The sequence below is a fragment of the Panulirus ornatus genome, chromosome 9 (assembly GCF_036320965.1).
Source record: "Panulirus ornatus isolate Po-2019 chromosome 9, ASM3632096v1, whole genome shotgun sequence".
In the NCBI taxonomy this organism is placed as follows: Eukaryota; Metazoa; Arthropoda; class Malacostraca; order Decapoda; family Palinuridae; genus Panulirus; species Panulirus ornatus.
Genome location: NC_092232.1, coordinates 22,935,050 through 22,952,288, shown reverse-complemented (window position 1 = coordinate 22,952,288; position 17,239 = coordinate 22,935,050). Strand labels below are relative to the sequence as shown.

The following is a 17,239-nucleotide window of genomic DNA, read 5'->3' as shown; positions in this document are numbered from 1 at the left end:
GTGACATTTTTTTTTTCATTGATGTGGATCTGAACATGCAGGAGGGTCAAAGACTTGCACGGGATAGTGAATTGGGACGATGTGGTATACAGGGGTCGACGTGCTGTCAGTGCACTGAACTAGGGCAGGTGAAGCATCCTGGGTAAACCATGGAATTCCAATAGGGCAAGCATTCACGCGTACGTGATCATTTAATGTAGTTTTCATAAAGAGGACATCTCGGCAGTTATTCAAAGATCATCATTCAGTGCTGATTTTTCACGCTCAAATATCAACCAGATTCCGGCTACAAGATCCCGTAAGGCTTGAGGGAAATGTATATATAAAGATGAGACGATTTTCACCTGCAATGGTGTTTGAATTATTCAGTCTTTAGAATCTTTGGTGCAGGGAGGTGTAGGAGGGTCTGCATTCACCTGAGATATATCCGATAACCGTTTAAGATAACAGAATGATTACGGATAGATGCTCGAGAAACCTGAAACGGTTGATGATGACAGAATAGAAAATGGGGGAGGAGGAGGAGGGTGCTATCTCCCTCTTGATACACCAATCCATAATGGATACATGCTGACCAAAAAGAAAAAGAAGAAAAAGAATACGCTTTTAGACATTGTTTGCAACAAGCATGCAAAAATTCATGAAGATAGCAGACCTTTGGAGAAATCATGCGGACAGAGACAGACGGAGGAGAGACAAGGAAAGAGCCAGAGACGGACGGAGGAGAGACGAAGAGAGACGAGGAAAGACAGACAGACGAAAACGATTTGAAAACAGGTCATCCCCGCCCAGCAGGACTTCATAATGTAATGACGAACTGTTCCACGGGTAACAAAGAAGAGACTTGAGCCTCTCCAATTTCACTAGTAAATATAGAAGCCTTTATTATATTTGCCTGTGCCAATATCCCCTCATTTCTATTTGTGCAGTAGACGTCGCAAACCCCTTTGACGTGAATGGTTTTTACCTCACTAGGGTACATTACGCGATACGATCTGACGTCATTGAGTGATTCCATCTAATGATTATATTTACGTTTCTCGCTGCTTGCTGTAGACGCGTTGATGGTGGAATCATCAAAGGCTCGGAATGGTCCATATGTAAAGTAAACACAGAGGTCTCTCTGTGGAGGAGCAGAGATCAGTGTCTTGCGTTGCTAAGGCTACAAAGAGACTTGTACAAGAGCTTTTGAAATGGATCTTGCAAGACCTTTTTTTTTATTTTTGTGCCAATAATCACTTTTTTCTTTGATATCATATAACCCCCTAAGGTCATATAACCCTTGATAACCCAAACACACGATACAAAGAAGATATCAGAGTTATCAACGTGTCCCAGCTTTATCTTTCAAGTTTCTAGATGGATGTTTTGTTTTAATCTTGATGTTTATATCCTCCACGGTTCCCCCATCGTGGTTCAAAAAGATGCGTACCCCCGACATTGCCTCGAGTCTGCTCCTGAGGTCTCCAGACTTATAAAAAAAAAAAGAGGTTTTCTTATTTAAGACGTCGATGCAGGGAAGGGGCCAGGGAGCTGGAGGAAGGGGGATAAACCACGAACTTTAGTTTACAGCACGAATTTAGTATATAGTGTCCACTATGTAGCTGTTGTGGTGTTGATACGTGTGGTTTTATTTTCCTCTACTTTCAAAGGTGAAAATTTATCGCTGCAACTACATTTTTGTCCTTGAAGACTGCAGTTATCAACCTCCTCTTCGCATTATTCAAAAACTTATTTAATATCAAACTATGATAAATTGGTTGAGCTAATTCTAATGGATTTGAGATTTTTCATTTAGATATTCATTTTATCTTTTATCATCAATCGGTTTCTTGATTAGATACGAGCATATTGCAAACAGTTAATAGCTGCGTGTCTTATTGCATGAGACATAGCGTCGTCTAATCTCATGAGAGATGTTCATGCCTTACCTCTCGAGAGATAATCTCATATTGTCTCATGAGAAATATTCTCGTCTTATATAATGAAAGATAATCTCCTATTGTCTCTTGAGATGTATGTTTTTGTTGTAAATATTCTCGTCTCACCTTATATCTCATATTATCTCATGATCTTCGTCTTATCTCATAAGAGATACCCTATTATCTCATGAGATAGATTTGTTGTCTCACGACAATGCTTATCGTATCAAATGAGAAATACACATATTTTGAGATGATCATATCATGAGAGATAAGCTTATGAGATAATCTCGTCTACTCTCACGAAAAATATTCTCATTTTATCTCATGATACATATTTTCGTCACATCTCGTGAAAAATATTTCCATTTCATGAGCGATATTCTTTGCTGCTTGCAGGACCTCCTCATGCTTGCTTGAATGCTTGTGTCAGTAGGATGAAGGTGCAATACGTCACAGTCTCATCACCATTTACATATATATTGTAAAGAGAGAAAAAAAAATCAAAGACAACACAAAATTCTCTTTGGAGAGGTATGGACTCGACTGAATGACAGACTTTGTTTCAATGGTTGTAGGCGAGGTTGTGGGGAGAGTTACATGTATTTACTCTTAAAATGAAGTCTGTCTGCTTGACAGTGTCGCTTTAAGATCATAACACGAACCAATTTAGTGTCGTTCGTGTCACATTTGTTTGTCATAATGCAGATGCAAGAGGGGTGTCGTATGGGTGAAGATGTCTTGGTGCAGTGTAAGGTCTGGGAAGGTAGTATGTTGTCCAATGGTGCTGGAGGGCAGTTTGGAGGGCCTTGGAGGAGGGGGAGAGGAGGTAGTCTTGTCTTTAGACCTTGTGGGGGCAATTTGAAGAGGGGATAGTTCTTGGGCCTTTTGGAAGGGGTAAGTTTGAATGTTCTTCATTTAGGGAGAGGATGGTTCAGAGTCCAGCGAGAGGACAGAATAGTCTGGGGTCCATTGAGGGATGGGACAGTCAAGGGTCCAGTGAGGTGACAATATAGTCCAGGGCCCAGTGAAAGATAGGATAGAATAGTTAAGGGACAGAATAGTCTGAGGTCCAGTGAAGGATAGGATAGTCTAAGGTCCGTTTGGGAACAGGAAAGTTTGAGTTGAAGTGGGGGAGAGGATAGTCTGAGATCCAGCGAGGGAAAGAGGATAGTCGAGGAGTGAGGGAGGGCGTGGGTTAACCCAAAGAGTTGAGGGGAGACCAGCCTATTATGGGAGGAGGAAATGGAGGGATAATTTGTGGACTATTCTTGAGCCAGTACAGTGAGAAACACGCGTCAACACCACCTGTGCCCCAGGTATGTAACGTGACTTCAGCATCTGTAGCCCTAGAGATACAACTTGACTTCACCATTAGAAAGCCAGTGATACACACCTTGACTTCAGCACCGGTAGGCCAGGGATACACACCTTGACTTCAGCACCTGTAAGCCAGGGATACACACCTTGACTTCAACACCTGTGGGCCAGGGATACACACCTTGACTTCAACACCCGTGGGCAAGGAGACAGCTACGCCATCTCGGATCTCGTCTCCAGATATTCCCTGAAGATTTAACCTTTTGAAGTCAAAAATTCGGTTTTGGAAACTGTTGCTATAGGAAGAATGGAAATTTTTAAAAGAATTATTCTAATGGCATTATTATTTTTTGTTTGAAAAGACTAATATGGTTGACAAATGATCTGCCAAATAACTTGTTTACCGTGTGTAAATGTGTTGGTGGTAGGTTAATTTTTTTTTCGTTTTGGCTTAAAAAAAAAAAAAATAAAGAATAGAGGCAACTGTATGAAGCATAAAAACTACAGCAACAACTGTATGAACGACTGCAAGAGTTACAGCAACAGCTGTATGAACAACCACAAAATCTGCAGCAACGCCCATATGAACGACCATAAAATCTACAGCAACATCTGTATGAAGGACTACAAGATCTACAGCAACACCTGTATGAAGGACTACAAGATCTACAGCAACAACTGTATGAAGGACTACAAGATCTACAGCAACAACTGTATGAAGGACTACAAGATCTACAGCAACAACTGTATGAAGGACTACAAGATCTACAGAAACAACTGTATGAAGGACTACAAGATCTACAGAAACAACTGTATGAAGGACTACAAGATCTGCTGCAACAACTGTATGAAGGACTACAAGATCTGCTGCAACAACTGTATGAAGGACTACAAGATCTACAGAAACAGCTGTATGAAGGACTACAAGATCTACAGCAACATTTGTATGAAGGACTACAAGATCTACAGCAACAACTGTATGAAGGACTACAAGATCTACAGCAACAACTGTATGAAGGACTACAAGATCTACAGCAACAACTGTATGAAGGACTACAAGATCTACAGCAACAACTGTATGAAGGACTACAAGATCTACAGCAACACCTGTGTGAAGGACTGTAAGATCTGCTGCAACACCTGTGTGAAGGACTGTAAGATCTGCTGCAACAACTGTATGAAGGACTACAAGATCTACAGCAACAACTGTATGAAGGACTACAAGATCTGCTGCAACAACTGTATGAAGGACTGTAAGATCATACATCTGTATGAACCAGATCTTTCGACCGAAAATTTTTTTTTGACCTTATACGTTTTTGATAGTCACTTATTTGACACTTCGTCTACAACCAGTTATTTGGCTACTGGTATTTTCCCCACAAGGCAATTCATGAATTAACGGATTCTTAATTACAATGATATTCGTATATTGTTCCAGTTAAAGTAATGAACGACCCGTGTAATATTTGAGACGGATTTCAAAGTCGTTCCCAGTATTCAGTATTCCCAAATATTCGTATACATCCAGGAGGGTTCCCATATATGCACGATTTTTTTCTCTCTCTCTCTCTCTCTCTCTCTCTCTCTCTCTCTCTCTCTCTCTCTCTCTCTCTTATATATATATATATATATATATATATATATATATATATATATATATATACTCTTCCCGCTTTACATATGAGTCATGTGACACGGCTGTCGAATGCAATTTCTACAAGACCTCAACACCCGCTTTCATTTTTACGTTTTCTATGACCCTCCTCATTTTTACAGTGCTTAGGTCAGCGACATATTATTTTTTTTCTTTCTCTACCCAGAACGATTTCTGTAGCGTCGAGTAGTCGTCATGCTTGTAATGCTTATATTTAGTACTGTGTTTACCATGTATATAGCTCTCACAGACCGACCCACATATTTCACATCTTGTCTATGATTTCTATTACCGTTATCATATTTAAATTATGTCTAAATTTACGATGTCTTATCGTTCGTATTTACAGTACGTACGCCTGCCATCATATTTACACTATCTACACCGCCTTTCATATTTACAGTATGTTCAACTGACAACACACATTTACAGTATCTACACCCATCGTACAATATTTACACCATTCATCCTATTTACACTAGAAACACTACAAAAGGAATTGTACAGTTCCATTCCTCAGTTTCGGAAACCTTCGTGTAAAACCCCCACTTAAATACCATGGGCCTCTGCTCCCTCACGAGAAGCTATCTGATCCTATGATAAGATTCAGAAACATGAATATCTAACAGCAATAAGATCTCGTCCTTATCGGCTTCAGAATACAAACATGATACTGTACATATTTTGCAGACTTACTGAAATCGCTCTTAAAATGCTTAAAAATAAGCGAATTTTAGGTATTTTTAAGGATCCATCTGGGAGCTTGTATGGTCGTGGTGTGTCATCTCGGCTGACGCTCCTGCTTACGCTGTCCTCAGGAGATCACGCGAAGCTTTAACTTAATTACGGGAGCGAGTCAGAGGCTGATCCCGTGTGTCCATCTCTCTGCCGGGGATTCCAACACTGGCGTTAGTTTCGCTGAAGGTTCCTCGTCATATCTATCTATCTATCTCTCTATCTATCTATCTATCTATCTATATATATATATATATATATATATATATATATATATATATATATATATATATATACACATATGTGTGTGTGTTACCGGACTCCACCTACTTTAGGCTACACCGCAACGGAGAAGTCATCTTTGGCGAGGCTGTATCTTGTCTCAAAGGAGACCATTCTGTTCCTGCTACTGAGTGTAGTGCAGCCTTGGAGAGAGAGAGAGAGAGAGAGAGAGAGAGAGAGAGAGAGAGAGAGAGAGAGAGAGAACGTACCTACGACAAGATTTTACCAGAATCCTCTTTTCAAGACTCATTATTGACTGACTTTACCCGCGAATCTTGTATTCTTTTGATGCTTGGTTATAATCTCCTCCGTGTAATACATTGCACAAAGGTTCTTGTATCTTCTCGTTAATTTTCGTCTGATATCGTTCCAGTATGTTTCTAGCTATTATTCCAGACTTGATAATTCTGTAGCTTCCCTCACGAGATGCTGTTGGATTTAAGACTTTCTTCTTGTATGCCTTTTATTTGCTATTCATTCATAAATTATCATATATTCTTCTCTTCCTCTTTCTAGGCTGTAAAGTTCCAGCGCCTTCAGTCTCGTATATATGCTCCAGGCCTCCAGGTTTGCTTCGTAAGTCTTTCTGTAATCTTTCCCGCTTATTCATGTCCATCTATATAACTGGTGACTGCGTAGCACGGCAATATCATGTTCTTTCGTACGTACACATTAGATATTTTCATCCTAAGTTTTCTGTCTCGTGAACGTTCTCATTATCATGCCACTCGTTCTTCGGTTTGACGGCACCATCTTATCAAAGTGCTTCTTAAATCCAAGCCTTCCATTTATAATGATTTTCAATTCCTTGACCTTTTCTCCTTTTTACATGTCTTTGTTCCTGTTGGACCTGCTTAGGAAGACACCATAGATGCTGTTATTCATTCCACGACATATTACCTCGAATTCCTCCACTTTGATTTCCGTTAGATGGTTCTTTCAGGAACTTTCCTTCCCATTTGTGAACACTTGATGGGCCACTTTGTAGCTTCATTTGGTTCTCAGTTGTGCTCGCCATCTCATTCATTCTCGTGTCATCTGTAAAGTACCTGCCAATATAATTCCCCAAATATGCTCGTCACTGTTTGAGATCACGTTACCAAAACCTTCTGAAGGTTATACCGTGCCTTGCGTAACACCTTGAGGCACATCATCTCAGGACGTGGCTCTATGTGGTTTGGAGTTCTTAAACCCACTCTCCTAGTTTCCCTTTACTACTGTCCCTTTGCTACTATCTCCAGTAACACTCCAAGATCTACAAAGATGTCCATTGGTTTCCCCTGCTCTACAGGTTCACATATGTCATCATAATGCACGTTTAGCAGCCTTTACACACTCCGGATACAAACCCAATGATGGCCTTCGGTGATGATAAATGTTACGGACTATATGCTCAATGATTTTCATTACTATTCTCTGGTATATTTTCATCATTTCCGATGTTAACAAACATATGTATATTGTTCTGGTGTCAGTCTGGATCCCTCCTTGTGTACAGGTCTTCAGTACACGCTATTTTGAGTGCGTCTGTAACACTAGAATAGTCTGTGCTCTGCCCCTGTAGCGATGTGAGGTGTTTACCTATTGTCGTCTTTATCTTCTTTTTTTCAGCATTACGACTGGTTTTCCCTCAGGCCCTGGATGGTGCGTTCTCTTTAAGTTGGTCAGTCACCGCAGTCATTTTCGTCTCCTGCTTTTTGTTCATGTCTGGAGATTAGATATCTCATCACACACATATATTTTTTTTTTTCACTTTTGAAAACTACAGACTCGTAACGGTTGATTAACATTGGCCAGACTATTTTTAGGGTACATTATGGTAATGGTCCCTTACTGTGAGTAGATTTGTCCCTGAGATTCGTCGTTTCTTTTACTCTTTTTAACTTGTGGCTTTTGTTCTGTCATGAATGACTCTATCCTCATTCATTCTCTATTCTTTTTCGGTGTCGTTTCCTCTAGTTCCTCAATGATTCTTTATCTGCTCATCGGATATATGAGAGAGAGAGAGAGAGAGAGAGAGAGAGAGAGAGAGAGAGAGAGAGAGAGAGAGAGAGAGAGAGATTCTTTGACTGAAATGTATTCTTTACAATTTCCTTTTTTCTTTTAATACATTTTGATACATTTCTTATACCCAGTTGTTCTTCCTGCTTTATGCTGGGTATCATCATGAACAGATGACAACCTTTGGGGTAAAATCTTCACTTTGCTCCTCCTGTTCCTCTCTTTAGGGAGCTAGTACAGGAGGGGAAGATTTTCAGCTCCATTTGTCGTCTCTCTGGGCGCCTTCCTCGCTACGTGCAGCTACGTGGGCAGTATTCTTTTTCCCTATTCTCGCATACATTTATATATATATATATATATATATATATATATATATATATATATATATATATATATATATATATGAGATCTTCCCTTGACACTACCCAACCCGTTACCTGACCTATTATAACACCTAATCCTGCCGAATGGTTTAGTGACCCCGTCCACTCTTCCTAAACCTATAGGTAGTCTCATGTTTTCCTAACCTTATCGCATATGATTTTGTTAGGAGAAAACTGACCCACAGATACGTTGAAATTATGCACAGATGCAGTGAGATTGGATCCGACAATTCTCAGTTCAACGTAATCATTAGATCCAAAAATTAGGTTGCAGTTATTGAATTCAGTACTATACTCGAATTCCCTTACGTGTTCGAAAACATCTCTTTTATCGTCTACTCTCACATCTCTCTAATGTTCATAGATTCTATCAAGTGTCTCTTCCCGTTTCTCCCACATATACATTATCATACCAAACCTTGCATGATATTACTCGTACATCTATGTCTTTATCATCTATACGTTTGTTCATATGCAGACAGACTATATTGAGTTCCTATACACATGTTACGTTAATGCCCAAGTCTTGGTTTGTTTTCTTGAGCTCTTTCAGGCGTTCATTGTAAGGGATGAAAATACTATTCTGATAATTGTTGATAGCAATTGCCAACCATTATAGGAGTTCTTCGATGCTCATCTGTCAGCTAGGAACACTTTTTCTTACTAGAAAGAACAAGTCGTCGTGTTTGGTCAGATATATATATATATATATATATATATATATATATATATATATATATATATATATATATATATCCCAGGGGATAGGGGAGAAAGAATAACTCCCACGTATTCCCTGTGCGCCGTAGAAGGCGACTAAAAGGGGAGGGAGCGGGGGGCTGGAAATCCTTCCCTCTCGTTTTTAATTTTCCAAAAGAAGGAACAGAGAAGGGGGCCTAGAAAAGACATTCCCTCAATGGTTCAGTCCTCTGTTCTAAACGCCACCTTGCTAACGGGGGAAATGGCGAATAGTGTGAAAGAAAGAATACATGTTTCTCTCTGTTTCTAATGCCATTCCATCTCAGAAGGGCTTGTGATAAGCCGAAAATGTATTTAATTTGAAAATAAACGATCAAGAGTCCGTGAAGTGCGGATTTAGCCTTATATATATATATATATATATATATATATATATATATATATATATATATATATATATATATATATATACCATCAATGAAAACTCGCCTTCGGTAATACTGTATCATCGTAGTAGACGCAAAAAGAACACATTCGTGAAGTACCTCGCTCTACATGAGTCCATCATTCCCTTGCTCCTTGGAGCGCATCCGCGAAGCCGTGATGATAACAGTAATTATTATAATGATTATACTACTAGCAATAATAACTACGATAGTAATGGTTATAAGAATGATAATGATAATGGTAATGATAAAAGTATTCATAATGGTTTAGTACACAACTGCTTGTTTAACCTGAGAGGTAATGTCTGGGACAAATACATTCTTACACACGCACAAAAACACACACATTTTATATATATATATATATATATATATATATATATATATATATATATATATAACACAAAATTATATATATATATATATATATATATATATATATATATATATATATATATATATATATATATATATATATATATAATATAATTTTGTGTTTTCCGCGTCAGCAAGGTAGCGCCACGAACAAAGGTCGCATTCACTCACTCAGTCTCTAGCTGTCATGTGCAATGCACCGTAACCACAGCTCCCTATCCACATCCAGGCCCCACAGACTTTCCATGGTTTATCCTGAACGCTTCACATGCCTTGGTTCAGTCCAGTGACAGCACGTCGACCCCAGTATGTCACATCGTTCCAGTTCACTCTATTCCGTGCACGCTTTTCCCTCCTAAGGAGCCACCCTTATCATGCTCTCTCGTGAAACGCAGCCTCGAAGCTGCAGGAGTATATATATATATATATATATATATATATATATATATATATATATATATATGGTCGGATTCCGTCATCTTGAGGTTGCACTACTGTTGAAGGGTCACCTATGTCGAGGCTGTATCATCGTCAGCTGACGAGATCGTGTAGTCTCGTTAAAGACCTTCTCGCTTCAAAGGAATCTTGTGTCCCAGCTTCTGAGTGAAGCGGAGCCTTGGTGCTGCAGGAGCCCTTAGATGGGGAATGGGGGGTGCTTTGATTATAGCCCCAAGACTCCCTTATGAAGGTGGTCCATATATATATATATATATATATATATATATATATATATATATATATATATATATATATATATATATATATGTGTGTGTATGTATGTGTGTGTGTGTATCAAAAGGAATATGTAGTCGTCGAGTCTCACCTGGAAACCAAGTTGCAGTATAGACACCTGGCAGGTGACACTCTTCACTATACCAGTAACGTCTTGACGTAATGTAGTCTAGATCATACCCTCGGTGCACCAACTCTGTAGTCCTTCACTCGCCTTAGCTCCCCTGTGTCCCGGGAGGCAGTTCCTCACGCCACAGTTGTATCAGCTCCACCATCCTGCCCCAGGCCTGGACGTAAGGTCCCAGAAGGACGGTTTTAGTTCTGATTCGAAGAGCAACAGTTGATGCCACGAGACACCACGTCTCCAGGTGTTTCTCTATGTGACTAGTTTATACGTTCTTTGTGTTGATCTAAGTTACTCGCAAATACTGGCACTTTATCTCCGACGAAGGTGGTGTTCGTAGGCCGCTGACTGCTGCGTGTGCAGCAGCAGCAGTCAGCAGCAGCAGCGGCGGCAGCAGCACGGCTGAGGAACCCAGGTGAGGGAGGTCGTCACATGGTCGAGCAGAAGGAGCGACAAGAGCAGCGGTCTGGTGCCGCACCGCCACCTCCGGTGTCCCGACCAGTACTGACTCCCCTCCGTGATCCCTTCCTCCCTTCGGCTCCCCCTCACCCCACCCCAGCGTCTCCCTCCTCCTCCTCACCACTACAACCACCACCATCGCCACCACCCTTCCAGTCTCCGCGACGTATGGCCAACCACCCATATCCACGCCATTTGAGTGCCTTTCTGGTTTCCAGTTTGAACTCTTCCTTCCATTCTGGACTCTTTCTCTTCCGGTTTGGACACTCCTTTCCGGGGCACAATCGTCCTTCCAGTTCGGATAATCTTTTCCAGTTCGGATTCTTCTTTCCAGCTGGAACTCTTCTTTCTACTGAACTCTCTCTTCGAGTTAGAAATCGTTCCTTCGAATTCTGATCCTGCCTTCAGATTCACACTTTACTCCCAGCTTGCATTCTTCCTTCCGTCCAGTACGTGTTTTTCCTTCTATCCAGTTTGGAGTCTTCCTTCCAGTCTGGACCCATCTGTCCAGTTCGAACCCCATTTTGTTCTTTCCGTAATTTCTAAGACTCTTCTTTTCCGAAAAAGAAAAGAGAAAATGTTTGAACCGGAAATTACAGTACAAACTGGAAGGAAGAGTCCAGACTGGAGAGGAACGAGACATCAAACTGGAAGGAATTGGATGCAAGAGTCCAAAGTGGAGGGTAGAGACCAAACCGCAGGAAAAATTCTCAAGTGAAATGAAGAGGAGCTGAACTTGGGTCTGGAATAGAAACATGATCTAAGACTGGAAATCCAAACGAAATGAAATGAGACCAAAATGGAAGAATGAGTCTCATGCAGTAAGTAGGATTCGGAAGGGGAAGGTAGAGTTCAAACTAGCTGGAAGAATTCAAACTGTAAAGAAGACTCTTCCTTCCCGTTTGCAATTTCCCTTCCCGCTTGGGATCTGCTTTCCAGTGTGGTCTCTCCCTTCCCTTCCCCTCATTGTGCAGTGGTCCATCCAGTTCTGACTCTTCCTCCAGTGTGGATTCTTCTTTCCAGTTTTTTTTTTTTCTTCCAGTCTGGACTCCTTTTCTACCTGGATCTCTGTCCTTCTGACATTTCGCACTTTTTTCTCCAGCTTGAGGACTCCTTTTACATTTAGACTCTCCCTTTCATTTCGAAAGTTTCTTCCCATTTCTGGAGTCTACCTTTAAGTCTGGACTCTTCCCTAGCAGTTCAGACTCGTTCTTATTGCCAGTTTGGACTCTTAAGTCTAACAGATTTTTTTTTTTTACCACTTCGGGTTGTTTCTTCTAATTTGGACTTCCTTTTTTTTTTTTTTTTTTTTTTTTGCAAGTTCGAACTCTTACAGTTAGTGTTCATTCCTCTAACTAGGAATGTCTTTCCTTTCCAGCTCGCACTTCTTTCTTCTAGGTCGGAATTTAGGTATCGGTTAGGACAACTGGTTCCTAAATGATGAACCAGATTTACTTGCTTACGCTCATGAAAAGAAGGAAAAAGGAAGGAAATTTGAAATCCATATATTTTTCGTAGACTGAGTAAAGTGAAACGCGTACCATTCACACGGGGTAAAGTTTACACGTTCTGAGAGGCACTAAGACTTCATCATAACTAGATGTTATCTTCATACATAGTAGTACAGAAACTGGGAATGGATAACACCAGTTGGGATATGTTATCACGTCATAATTGCTTGATTTTGTGGAAAACGAGGACATTAAAAGATTACAGATGTACGAGACCTAAAGAGGACCTATACTCGTAGAATCTACACAAAATTTCTTTGAAACATGAATTGGGAAATGGAGTTTGGGTAGATACAGACTATCGTTGCAGAAGTTTTGTGACATTCATAATTTAGGAATGGGAATATGAGTACTTTTAGCCTCGGATACAGAGAGGTTAAAAAGAATAAGAAAAGTAAAAAAAAGCGAGAGAGTTTAGGAATGTACTGTGATGATATAGACACCACTACAGTTAGCCAGGATTTGAAAGGTATAAGAAAGCAAGGGATGAACATAGTCTGATAAGAATGGAGGAAGAGAGGAACCCTGAAAAAAATGGATGGAAAAAATTCAGCAAGTCAAAATTTTCCATATGTTCATCGAGTAAATTGTTAATTCGAGAGCTTTTAATCAGTCTAAGGGACTGGAAGTATAGAGCTATAGAGGATGATGTAAGGAGATGCGAGGAACCGAATGCAAAATGTGATCTCGTAGAGGAAGAAGCTATTTCCCCAACATCAGTGATATAGAGTTGAAGAGAGTTCTTGGAAAGGAGTGAGACATCTAAAACGAAAAAGAAAAGACAAAAAAAGCGCTACAGATCTTTGAGCCATGTAAGAGTCTTGGTCCTGAAGAGATTTTTCCCCATATGTGCTGAGGAAGCGTATAGATACATTTGATAAACCACTTGAACTGGTTTTCAAGACGTCGCTGAAGGAAGGTATATCGCCAAGGGGTGGAGAAGGGGAAAATGTCATACCTGTCTTTCAGAAAGATGATGGGAAAGTTGCTCTGAGCTACAAACTGGGGTGGGGTCTCTGACGAGCATGGTCTGTGACGTAGCGGAAAAGATAGTCAAAGAGCAAATGGATGATGACGATTTGCAGAGGAAAAACAACCTTGAGAGGCGTCACGGATGCAGGGAAAGGAGGTCTTGTGTAACGATTCATTTGACCTCCAGGAGAGAGTGAGATCCGGTTTAGACGAATAGGAAGGAGAGGAGAGGATTGTATGCCGTGTACATGGACTGTCGAAAAGCTTTTGACACGGTAATACAAAAGAGATAAAGAAGCTGGATATTCAGGGGAAGGGAGCAAAGGACGCGTGTCAGAGGAGCCTTCTCGTAATGGGTTGGAGTCACCAGCGGTGCCCCGCTATGTGCCCAACTTGCCAGAAGGCTCGGGCTCCAACCTGAACGTGTTTGCAGATGATGTCAGATTATGAGGGAAATAAGAAAAGCGAGAAGGATTGCATCAGCTTACAAATATGACCTGAACAAATGCCAAAGTTGGTGTGTTACTCGATGAAATTGAACCTGAGTAAGTGGAAAATGATGAGGGTGGGACACGGGGAAAGAAGACCCCCAGTGTGATTATTACCCAGTAAGCAATAACCTTCAGGATTCTGTGTGTGAGAAGGACTCTGTAGTCGATCTTCCTAACCTGTCACCCGTGTCCAACATTAAGAGAAACAGCTAAGGAGACCAAATGTCTTCTGGCTAATATTAGGGTAGGTATCAGATATGTGGATAAGAACATATTCAGCAACCTGGTCACATCCTACATAAGGCCAAAACTAGAACATGCTACTCAAGTTTGGTCGCCGCACCTAAAGAAGCACAAAGAGCTAATAGAGAAGATCCATAGGAGGGCAACAAAGAATATACTAAACGCAAGAAAGCTGATTTACAGGGAGAGGCTAAAGGCTTTAAATTTGCTTACATTGGAAGAGGGAGGAGTGACCTGATCACAATCTTTTAAGTTTTAAAGCATACCGATGACGTGGACAGTGAAGAGTCCTTCGAAAGATGTAGAGAGAGAGCAGCCAGATGACATAACATGAAATTTAACGAACTGAAAAAAAAATTGTTAAAGAATTTAAAGATTTTTTTTATTGTATAAGAATGGAATGACATGACTGAGGAAATGGTTGATAGAGTGCATACATAAATTTGTTTGAGATACGACCTCGAGTGTAAAACTCCCTCCCCCGTATAGTACAACTAGGTAATTATACCTGATAATATTTGGAAAGTTGCTCTTATTTGGGCGTCATTTGAAATCCTCGAAACTACAGCCGACAGTTTCTTAGCTACTGCCGGAGGCCCGCCAGACCCCACAGGTGTGTACCCGCAGATAGTGTACAAGAAAGATAAATGATAGGTTCTCAAGTGTCTAGCAGGAAGGTGTGAAGTTTCTCGTTATAAGAAGTTCTAACTTAAAACCTTTACGTAATTTTCTGCTCTCACCGGCTTTAACTCCTGGAGTCATCCATCGTCTGACATCTGATCTTTAAAAGAATGCAAGGGAATATTTAGGAGTTGAAACGGCAACAAACCATTGCATCCTTACGAGGCTGTTTGCGTTTGGCAGAAGATGTCAGAGACTTGCAGATTAGTGTGGTAAGAGTAGAAAGGCATATGGATGATTCAGACACTTTATATAACTAATATATTTCTGGTGACTGGAGAAGATCGCGTCGCCTCTTGGATTTTCCCAACACATTCTGAAGGTTTGTATATAGAAGACAAGGAATACACGACACCTTATAAGACACCTTCCGTACAACGAGCAGAGTAACGGAGAGACAGACTTCTCCTAAGACGGGGGAAACCCACTTCTCTCGGAGGCCCATCTCTGGCGGAGGGCAAGACGAGCTCGTGTGAAACACTGGCACACCGCCTGCCTGTAATTGCTTCAGGTTTATGTATTCCACATAGAGCAGCTGCTATACCTAGTTTCGATCGTGTCTGGACCTCGGTATAAAAAAAAGGTTTTTAATCGAATTCGCAGCTGATAAAACCGTCGTTAAAAAGTTAGAATAACTTCTCGTATTAGTGTGTGTGGTAGAGAGAGAGAGAGAGAGAGAGAGAGAGAGAGAGAGAGAGAGAGAGAGAGAGAGAGAGAGAGAGAGAGAGAGAGAGACGCGAGTTAAGCAAGCGGGCGAAGGCCAGGGCTGGCAGCATGAGGAGGGGGGTGGGTGGGGGGGGGGGGAAGCCACAAAAATGGCGGCAATATCTGAATTCCTCGAATATCCACGTAATTGCCGAGCTATTTCACAGAGCCCTCGTTTAGGTCCTCTGTGAAATAACGATGATGGTAGTGATCGTGAGGGGAGAGAGGTGGTGGTGGCCACATGAAGGGGAAGCTTTGGTGGCGGGCAGCGGTGGTCAGGGGAAGTGGGTTAGTGGAAGTGGAGGGCACATTAGTAGTGTTGGCAGTAAGGAGGTAACGAGGAGGGTTGTGATGGTAATGAGTGAGAGGTGCCTGGGAGCTTGTGGTGGTAGCGATGATGGTGGTAGCGATGATGGTGGTAGCGATGGTGGTGGTAGTCGTGAGGGAGGAGGGGGAGGGGGATTTTGGCGGCGGTGTTGATGGGTTGAAGCCGTGGTGGTGGGTAATGTTGGTGATGGAAAGTGGCAGCGGTGTTGGGGACTGACGATCGTTATCATGAAGGGGATGTGGGAGTGATTAGAGAGAGAGAGAGAGAGAGAGAGAGAGAGAGAGAGAGAGAGAGAGAGAGAGAGAGAGAGAGAGAGAGAGACTTGAGTATATACAATTATCTATGCTTTTATATCTTGATGTTGAGACTGTATTGACCGTGAGCAGAGGATAAGTTCTCCTCCTCCTGGGTACAACAGCCTGGTGTGCAGCCTAACGCTGAGGGATGGGTTCTTAGGTAACAAAACATTGCCACTCCAAAGAAAACGATGTTTGTGGATAAAGCAAATATTCCTGGATTTTGAAAGATGGAGTACTCTCGTGGTTAAGGAGACTCATCATAGTGACAAACAGAATCAAAATGGGAGAAAGTGGGTAAAAGATTCTTTCAAAAGAGTCTTGTTTTTGAGAGGAGGATTTGTGGAATCTTACTTTTGAGAGAGATTTGTAGACTCTTGCTTTTGAGAGTAATTTCCGGAGTCTTTAAGACGAAGTCTTTTTTTGTTTGCGAAATTTCTTAAGTAGTCGATTAACTATTTCCAGGTAGTCTTCATTCTTGTCTCTCCTGTTACCTCTTCAGCGGAACACAAAACCCTTCTTCACGTTTAGCAAAGTTGCTACACCAAGTTACATGGGCTTAGCAAAGTTGTAACATCATGACAAGCTATGTGGGTTTAGCAAAGTTACAACACCATGACACCAAGTTATCCTGGCTCATTGTTAACCTGTGCAAGATATATTTCATAACGATTGAGGTAGGGAGGCAGTTGTCGGGTGTGGGGGAGAAGGAAGGAGTGTAAATGTTATACTTTTTTCTTTAATGCATTTTTCTGTTTCCCGTGGGGTGGGGTGGCGTCGCGAATGGATGACGGCGAACAAGTATGAACAAATGCATGTGTATATACGTGTATGTATGTTTGATTATATATGTATATGTACGTGTGTGTGTGTGCGT

At 41.1% G+C, this 17,239-nt stretch overlaps 1 protein-coding gene across 3 annotated transcripts in view; it reads right to left on the bottom strand.

Annotated features, from left to right (window-relative positions):
* LOC139750272 (uncharacterized) overlaps positions 1–11,169 on the bottom strand; it is a 33,574-nt gene extending 22,405 nt beyond the window's left edge. For all 3 annotated transcript variants that reach the window (XM_071664852.1, XM_071664850.1, XM_071664851.1), the window contains exon 1: positions 10,644–11,169. The gene's annotated coding sequence lies outside the window, so the exon portion shown is untranslated. The remainder of the gene's footprint in view (positions 1–10,643) is intronic.
* Between the last annotated feature and the right edge of the window lie 6,070 nt (positions 11,170–17,239).